Genomic DNA, 8,994 nt, shown 5'->3' on the forward strand with positions numbered 1-8,994 from the left:
AACCCTTTACTTAATACTGATTATACTGTGGGGACGAAAGTCTCTGCTTTTAACTAGATAGCAACTTTCAGCAGTGGATGTCTAGGCTCGCACATCGATGAAGAACGCTGCGAACTGCGATACGTAATGCGAATTGCAGGATTCAGTGAGTCATCGAAATTTTGAACGCATATTGCACTTCCGGGTTAGTCCTGGAAGTATGCCTGTATCAGTGTCCGTACAACAAACTTGGCTTTCTTCCTTCCGTGTAGTCGGTGGAGGAGATGCCAGATGTGAAGTGTCTTGCGGTTGGTTTTCGGACCGACTGCGAGTCCTTTTAAATGTACTAAACTGTACTTCTCTTTGCTCCAAAAGTGGTGGCATTGCTGGTTGTGGACGCTGCTATTGTAGCGAGTTGGCGACCGGTTTGTCTGCTGCGGCGTTAATGGAGAAATGCTCGATTCGTGGTATGGTTGGCTTCGGCTGAACAATGCGCTTATTGGGTGATTTTCCTGCTGTGGCGTGATGGACTGGTGAACCATGGCTCTTTAGCTTGGCATTTGAATCGGCTTTGCTGTTGCGAAGTAGAGTGGCGGCTTCGGCTGCCGAGGGTCGATCCATTTGGGAAATGTTGTGTACTTCGGTATGCATCTCAATTGGACCTGATATCAGGCAAGATTACCCGCTGAACTTAAGCATATTAATAAGCGGAGGAAAAGAAACTAACAAGGATTCCCCTAGTAACGGCGAGTGAAGCGGGAAGAGCTCAAGCTTAAAATCTCCGTGCAAGTTTTGCGCGGCGAATTGTAGTCTATAGAGGCGTGATCAGTGTGGGCGCTTGGGGCAAGTTCCTTGGAAGAGGACAGCATGGAGGGTGATACTCCCGTTCATCCCTGAGTTGCTCGTGCGTACGATCCGTTTTCTTTGAGTCGCGTTGTTTGGGAATGCAGCGCAAAGTAGGTGGTAAATTCCATCTAAAGCTAAATATTGGTGCGAGACCGATAGCGAACAAGTACCGTGAGGGAAAGATGAAAAGAACTTTGAAAAGAGAGTTAAAGAGTACCTGAAACTGCTGAAAGGGAACCGAATCGTTTCCAGTGTCTATAATCCGTGGTATATTTCATTGGCGAGTGTGTGCGTGCGTGTGCTGTGGCAGCGGCTTTTTTGGCTGCGCTCGGCGTGTGTGCTGTGTGTGCTTGCTGGTGCCCTGTGCTGCGGTGGGACGTCAAGGTCAGTTCGTATGCTGCGGGAAATGGCCGCCGAGGAGGTAGGGCTTACGCTTGCGTTTGTCTGTTATATCTTGGTGGACGAGTAGTCGCGGTTGGGACTGAGGTGCCTACAACGTGTTTTTGAGTGGGCCTGTGTCTCTGTGTGCGCCGTGTGCGGATAGCTTGCTATGCGTGTGTGGTTGTGTGTGGATTGATGTGGGTTTTAACTTGTTGCCGTTCGGGACGTTGACGAAATGGAGCGATTTGACCCGTCTTGAAACACGGACCAAGGAGTCTAACATGTGTGCAAGTGTTAGGGTGTGGAAACCCCAGCGCGAAATGAAAGTGAAGGGCAGCGTAAGTTGTCTGAGGTAGGAAATGCTGCGGGCTTCGGTCTGCGGTGTGGCACTATCGACCGATCATGAACCTTCGTGGTGAAAGATTTGAGTTTGAGCACATATGTTGGTACCCGAAAGATGGTGAACTGAGTAACCTCCCCTAAATTATACACACTGAAGGAATACTCTAAGGTTTTTACTCACTCTCAGACAAGGGCAACAAAGACACGTTTGCCATCCGATTCACATTAATAATGTTTATTTGTTGCCAGCAAGCTGTTTCGCCCGGTTCTTCTTGCGGTAAATCATCGAGAGATATTCGCCATACGTCTTGTAAACAGACCTGTACTTCTTCTCAATGGCTGGGTCCGATCTAATGAGTCGCTTTACATGTCCAGAGGTTCTTTTGTCGGCGCTCCATCCTTCAAACACTTTCTTCTTGTGCGCAAAATTTCCGTTGAGGACTTCGACCAGCGTTTTCTTGTCAAGCCAACGGGCAAGGGGTTTCTTAGCGAGTATTTTATCCAACAGCTTGTATATGCATTGGAGGAACAACATGAACATGATTACGCTGTGGAAGTGGATTAAGAATAAGAAGACATTTATGCCGACAAAAGGGCGACCACTGAAAACGAAACCTCGCTGGACCCCTCAACCGCTAACTAAAAACGTCGGAGAACGTTGTGGAACATGCAGCGAAGATTCAAAGCGACTCCAATTGCCTGGCAGCAGCGGCCAAGAGCGTCAACGAAGTCGAGTCCTCACTATTCTTCTCCTCTTCGTCGGGAAGATGAACCTCGGCGGCTGAAGCCGCAGACGGAGCATGCGAGCCCTCAGCAGCAGCAGCAGTCAGAGCAGGACGCGGAGTAACCGGTGGCGAGTCAAACAAGTCGCGCCAAGCCGGGATAAGCGCAGGTGGAGCCAGGGCCAGATCGACGACCACGCTGCGGTAAAGATCCGCGAAGCGCGTAGGGCGGGGATCGAAGAGCTCCGGACTGTACTGGCACGGGAAGTACGTATTATTGTACGGGTGCTGGTGCGGCGCGTTCATCCATCCAGTACGCCAGGGCTGACGAACGTCGAGAGTCGGAACTTCGGAAAGCCAGTCAGAAGTCCGAGGAGCGAACGACAAGTTTTCAATGGGGTACCACGGCTTCGACGGCTATAAAAGCAGCTCGGGGCGAATGAACGGCGGATCAGAGGAACCGGAGGAAACCGAGTCACGACCCCACGCCATGTACGGCTCGCGGTACTTGTTGAGGAGACGATTGGCACAAAGGTCGCGCTCACTGAAGAGCTTCTTCAACAGAGCTCTCAGTATCTTCAAGAGCTTCTTGTCATGGGGGGCCTTCTTGGGTTTCTCGATGAGCCCGCGCTCAATGCCAGACAACGGAAGCCAGTGGAAACACTCCCATAACGTGGACCCGAGGTCACCCTGCTTGCCGCCATCATTCCGAAGATTCGCCCAGATCACCTTGAGATGGGTCTCGATTGGGGAACGCTTGGAGAAGAAGAGGCTTGGGTCGAAACCGGGGGTGTCAAAGAGACACGGCTGGAGGGGATAGAGCCGTCGGAGTGGCTGATACGGATGATCCGGATTCGTGTAGTCGAAGTACGCTTGGAGGCCTTCCAACGTCGTACGGATGATTACTTCACCGGCCGGTTCCGATAGTGGGATGCTCAAAAGACGCTAGAAACACTTCTTGGTACCCGCATCGGCGAACCCCATGCCCAGATACGGGAGAACCACGGTGGCAAGGTGGATGAAGCCGGCACGATAGGGCGAGCTCCATGCAACACAAGGTGAGGCAGCACACGGTGAGGCAACCGCTCAACCGACGGTTTACTGCCCCGACGCGGTACCGAAGTGTAGGTGGCCGTAATCTTGCGCCCGGCATCGAGCGTTCAAGAAAACGGGCGATGAGACGTCTGAACAGAAGGAGAAGATGGCGGCGCTTATGAACTTGGCGATGACGGAGGCGATGGACCGCCGATTATGATCGGAGAGGTTACCATCGGCGAAGGATTTGGCCGAGGAGGGGTCGGAAGCCGAGCAGGGCCAAGACCGCTCCAGTTGCCGCCGGAGCCTTCAGCGTCGTCGCCGTCAGCTGGACGGAATGCTCGGTAGGTGGCAGAACATCACCGTCACCACTTGTATCATAAGGAGAATTACCCACCGAAAGTTCATCATCATCCACGTCATCTCCACGATCATTATCACCATTGCCATCGTCATCACTCTCCATCGGAAAATCAGTCGAAGAGACACTTGGCGCAGCGGCCGTTGGAACAGTCGGAGCCGGCTTTTAAGACTCGGAGGCTTGTGGAGCAGCTTCAACAAGGGCAAGCCCTGCGGTAGAAACTACTTCCGAGACTTCAACCGTCTTAGAAGGCGCAGCAGACGACGATGCAGCCTTGCCGGATGGGACGGTGCTATCCGACTCATCATTTTCGTCACCCGAACCGAGCATGAGCCGAAAAGCCTCGGCCTCACGCAAGTCCTCTTCGGCAGCGCGTATGTCCGCTGGAGAGGAGAGATCGTCGACGCTTATGGCTTGACCACCCTGAGTTGGAGACGTAGCCGCGTCAGATGGTTTGAAGACATCGTCGTGAGCCCCTGAGCCCACCTTTTTACCCGAAGACTCGATGGTAGTACCTTGAGCCGATGGAATCTCACTTGAACCAACCTCAACCATTTCCACGTCACGCTGGTCACCACTGATGTCTACAACGGCGGGAGTCGAGTATGACACTGGCTTGCGAGGTGGCGACCATGAACGAGGAGACGACGGCGCAGACTGCGACTGAGTCTTCGAATGACGGTCGAGGTGACTTGCCAGGAGAACGAAGGCGATTCTTCTGGCGTTTCTTCGGATCCGCTTGCTTCCATGCCTTCGGGCTGAGCAGCGAACGACGTGCAGAATTGGTGGTTGAAGAGTCAGCAGGTGGCGCATCACCGAGATCAGCAGCTGCCATAGATGTACTGGCCTTGTCAGTCGGAATGAGAGCCTTATCTTCGTCGAAATCGTCCGACTCGACGTCCGACTCCTTGCCACCTGGTCAAAGACGCTTGTAGAGCTTTCCATGAACCACTTGGTGAGCAGCCTGCGCCAGAGCCGCAGGAAGAGATTGGGGGTCATGCGGAGACGCGGCAGCAGACTGTATGCGTTGCAACGCAACCTATGTCTCCTGGTCCAAGTCCAGAGCGGCCAGATCCAGATCGCCCGCGGTGAGACCTGTCACAGGAGATTGTGAATGAACTTAAGTCGCTGAACCCACGGTGGAAAGAACAACATGTGGAACATACCATCAAAAGTCAGACGCTGGACCTCTGGATCCATTCCGGCCAAACTCACGTGTGCACGGAGTGTACGGTTGACTTGGAGAAGGTGGGTGTCGCGGGTTTGATGAATTTTGAGGATCTTGAGCGTATCGTTGTCGATAAATTTTCCCTCGAAAGCTTGACCAAAAAGCGATGAGTCTGCTCGGTGTTCGCGCCAATAGAAGGCTTGTACACTTCGCGTTCGCGAGCCAGCTTCTTGTTCAAGGTGCCCCAATTAAACAGCGTGCCCGGCGCGTGCCGCTACGATTTCTCGGCAAACTGTACGAGCTGCTGCGCGCTCTGTTGCGAGCAGGACTGATCGTCTTTTCAGACAGTCCATGGGCATCGCCGATCGTGATTGTGATAAAAAAAAAACGGGCTGGACATCCGGTTCTGCATTGATTACAAGATGGTGAATGCTATCACCGCGATCATGGAGTATGCAATGCCGCTAGTCGACGACCTGTTAGCAGATCGCGAGCGCTACCTATGATTCTGCTCGCTGGATGCAGCAAGCGGCTTCTGGGCGGTCATGATGACCTTGCGAGCACGTAAAGTATCGGCGGTTGTCTGCGCACTCGGACATTTCGAGTGGTTACGCATGCCCTTCGGGCTAAAGAACGCGCCGATGATCTATCAGCGTATGATTGACAACGCACTCTGGGGGTTCGTTCAGCCTAAAGGAGGTTGGTTTGAATACTCGGAGAAGATGCGTTTAGCTGAAGAACAGGCCAAAGAACGTCGTGGGCCAAGCGCCGAGGGTTCGCTTCAAACGAAGTTCGCGGCAGACCGCGAAGCACCGGTAGAGACCGACCCTGTACTACAACTCGTCAACAGCCCCGTCGCTGACATGTTTACGAACGGGGAACCGGACGAATCATCGCTGGTACCTGTGTTTGGTCGACGGTCGTTTGTGGATGATATTTGCTTCGGTGGCGAGGATTTCGACAGCTGCCTGGCGACGCTGGACCGATTGGTAGCAAGATTTGCACAGTGTCGGATCAGCATTAGCTTCACCAAGAGCATCTTCTGCCAACCCAAGGTGGACTTTCTGTCGCATAAAATTTCGCCAGAAGGTATCAGGGCTGACCCCAAGAAGCTTGCGGCCATCACCGAGCATTCGTTTCCAACGAGTAAGAAGGGCATGTAGTCGTTTCTTGGAGCGGTTAATTACTACAGTCGCTTCATTCAAGACTTCGCGGTCTAACGGTGCGGCGCTGTACCAGCTCAAGGATGAAGACTTTGCCGTTGAAGGTGGCCTTTCTGTGGCACGTCGTTCCTTCGAAAAATTGAAGACGAGTGTTTCACATTCACCCATCCTCAGGCACTTCGATCGGTCGAAAGCAGTTCACGTCATGCTCTTTGCGAATGAATGGGCGTTGAGCACTACGCTAATGCAAGAACATGAAGGCAAGTTACACCCCGTACGGTTCCTCGGTCGGGTGCTCAAGGAGGCCGCGATGAACTACCATCCTGCTGAGGAGGAAATTTTGGCGTTACTTCTGCTGTTGAAGATCTGTTACGTCCAGCTGGCAGGAAAGACGCTACATGTCTATACACGATTCTCGACTTTAGAGTGGGTGCACAAGTCGAAGTCTCTCTTTGGACGCGCGGTCCAGTTCGCAGTGCTGCTATCGCAGTGGCACTTGAAGGTGCAGCGCGTGAGGGAGAAGGATGTCGCCTTCGCGCAGCTACTGCAGTCAAGCATCACGAGCTTCGTCGACCTGGAAGACTCGCTCGCGCCGGTGGCACCTCCACACAAGGGTCCCCCGACTATTCGAATGGACCCCGCGTTGCTGTACGCCAAGCTTTCCCGTAATTACAGCGGATTCGTCATGTCTTTTGACGGATCAGCGAAGACAGAGAAGTACGGTGGCTACGGGAGTTGTTCATGGGTGCTGTGGAGCCTTCCTGAGTGGAAGGTAGTGATTGCTGCAAACGCTTACCTCTCAGCCACCACGGTGAATGAGGCAGAGTACACAGGGATGATTAACGGTGTCAAGGCTGCTATTGCGCACGGTGCCGAGGATTTAGTCATCGTTGGTGACTCAAGGCTTGCGATTCAACAATCACTAGGGGTGATCGCATGCAGGAAGGAAATTTTGCTAGCGTTGCTGAATACTCACAAGGAACTCACGGCCAAGCTTCGATCAGTTAAATATCTTCACGTTATACGAGAATACAACGCTGCCGCGGATTCATTAGCCACTGAAGCGCTGGAATCGAAGGTCAGTCGTGTCATATTGGCTGAAACTCGCAAGTCGGAACTGGCGTCGCTAAATCGTATCCAGGAAATGATCTACGAACCGGATGAAGACTCGGTAGATGTTTCGTCACGTGGAACAGAGCGTCAAGTACATGTACTGTCAGGCAGCGAGTCTTCAAAGTGGAAAACTTTCGAAAATTTCGTGGTTGATTACAGCTCACCAAAGTGCGATTATGGTAATATGGCAGTGATGACTCGGCGACAGACGAAAGCCAAGAAACGCGTCAGGTTTGCAGATGAACACTCGGAAGAGGTCTCAAAAGCTCAAGAGGAGCATGAAGAACGACGAGAGACGTCCACCGAAGATTCATTCGGCGAAGATTTGCCAGACCATCCTCACAAGACTGTACCATCGGCATTTCCCGATGCGGAAGATGTTGACCCGGTAGCGATACAGCGGGAACGACGCAGACGGATACTGGTGGCACAAGCCGAGGAGCAGAAGTGGTTTAACATCAAGAAGGTGCTTCAGGGCCAAGCAGAAGAGCTGAGTTACAAAGAAGCTCGAGATGCCTGGAAGTATGCTGACCGGTTCGTACTGTCTGAAGACGGCGTGCTTCACTATCTTGGATTGAATCGTCGGTACGACCACGGTTGGCAAGAGGAGACCAAGCTGCGGCTTGTGGTACCAACAACGATGATTCAAGAGGTCTTGCAGAACTGTCACGACTCGCTGGAAGGAGGACATCAAGGTGTGGTGAGAACGTTCCATCGCGTTAAGTCCGATTATTATTGGATCGGCTTGTACGCTGACGTGGAAAAGCATGTGAAGTCATGTCCAGATTGCAGCTCGAGCAAAAGCCGTCCGCAGCTTCGTGGATACTCACCTGGCAACGTACTAGCCGAACGACCTTTCCAGATCGTCTCGATGGATTTTGTGATCCCACTACCGAAATCTCGCAGGGGCAACACTGCGTTGCTCCTATTCCAGTGCGCGTTCACAGAATTCGTCATTGCCAAGGCTATGTCGGATACAACTGCGCTGAGCGTAGCCCATGTGCTCGAAGAAGGTGTGTACCGACGGTTGGGAGCCCCATCATTGATCAGGCACGACCGCGACCCACACTTCATGAGCGAAGTGCTCCAAGCATTCGCGGAGATGATGCAGTCAAGGTCACGAGCGACGTTGAGCTATCGGCCACATGCTAACGGACGGCAGGGACGCTCGGTGAAGTCAGTGATGGGTTCCGTACGAGTGTACGCGGAAGAACCCCTACAGTAAGACTGGGACGAAATCGCCGAGAAGCTGATGTTCGCTTTTATAACTTCGCAGGACACTTCGAGAAGGAAAAACCGTTCTACCTCGTTCACGATTGGGATACGCAGTCGACGTTGCGGGCGATGTCGTCATCACTCAAACGATGACTCGGCAAGCAGTCTGACGCACTGGCGTGGCGGCGCGAGATCAATCGACAACATGAGGTCGCCCTCACTATGGCCAAATATTATCAGGCTGTAGAAAAGGAGCGAAGGGCTAAAAAGCATAATGAGACCCTGAGTCGACTGGAAAAGACTGCTGTACCTCAACCAAGTGGAAAGGAACACTCGGCGGGCCCCCTAGAAGCTTCAGAAGAGATAGAAGATCCTGCAAGAGCCCCACCGAGATCTCTTTTTGAGATTGGGAGCCGGGCGCTGTTGTACATGGAGCGCGTCAAACCGGGCTTGACGAAGAAATTAGCTCACCGATGGCATGGACCTTTTCGGATCAAGCGCAAGGTGGAAGAGTTTGCGTACGAGCTGGAACTGCCTGACCGAAGTGGGTATCGCTTCTACCCAGTAGTGCATGTGTCGAGACTCAAAGCTGTTAACGAGTTCAACAGTCGACCGAACACTCGGTTGGTACTTGACAACAGACTAATGAAGCAAGACTCGACTTCGATG

General features: G+C 52.7%; 2 non-coding genes across 2 annotated transcripts; both read left to right on the top strand.

Moving 5' to 3' along the window:
• Positions 1–62: 62 nt before the first annotated feature.
• On the top strand, positions 63–217 carry PITG_33501. The gene has a single exon (XR_009934895.1). It is a non-coding gene; the product is annotated as a 5.8S ribosomal RNA (ribosomal RNA).
• Positions 218–523: 306 nt separating this feature from the next.
• On the top strand, positions 524–1,673 carry PITG_33502 (the record flags this gene model as incomplete). The annotated part of the gene is made up of 1 exon (XR_009934896.1): positions 524–1,673. It is a non-coding gene; the product is annotated as a 28S ribosomal RNA (ribosomal RNA).
• Positions 1,674–8,994: the final 7,321 nt, after the last annotated feature.

Source organism: Phytophthora infestans, genomic scaffold, assembly GCF_000142945.1.
Source record: "Phytophthora infestans T30-4 supercont1.487 genomic scaffold, whole genome shotgun sequence".
NCBI classification, from domain to species: domain Eukaryota; phylum Oomycota; class Peronosporomycetes; order Peronosporales; family Peronosporaceae; genus Phytophthora; species Phytophthora infestans.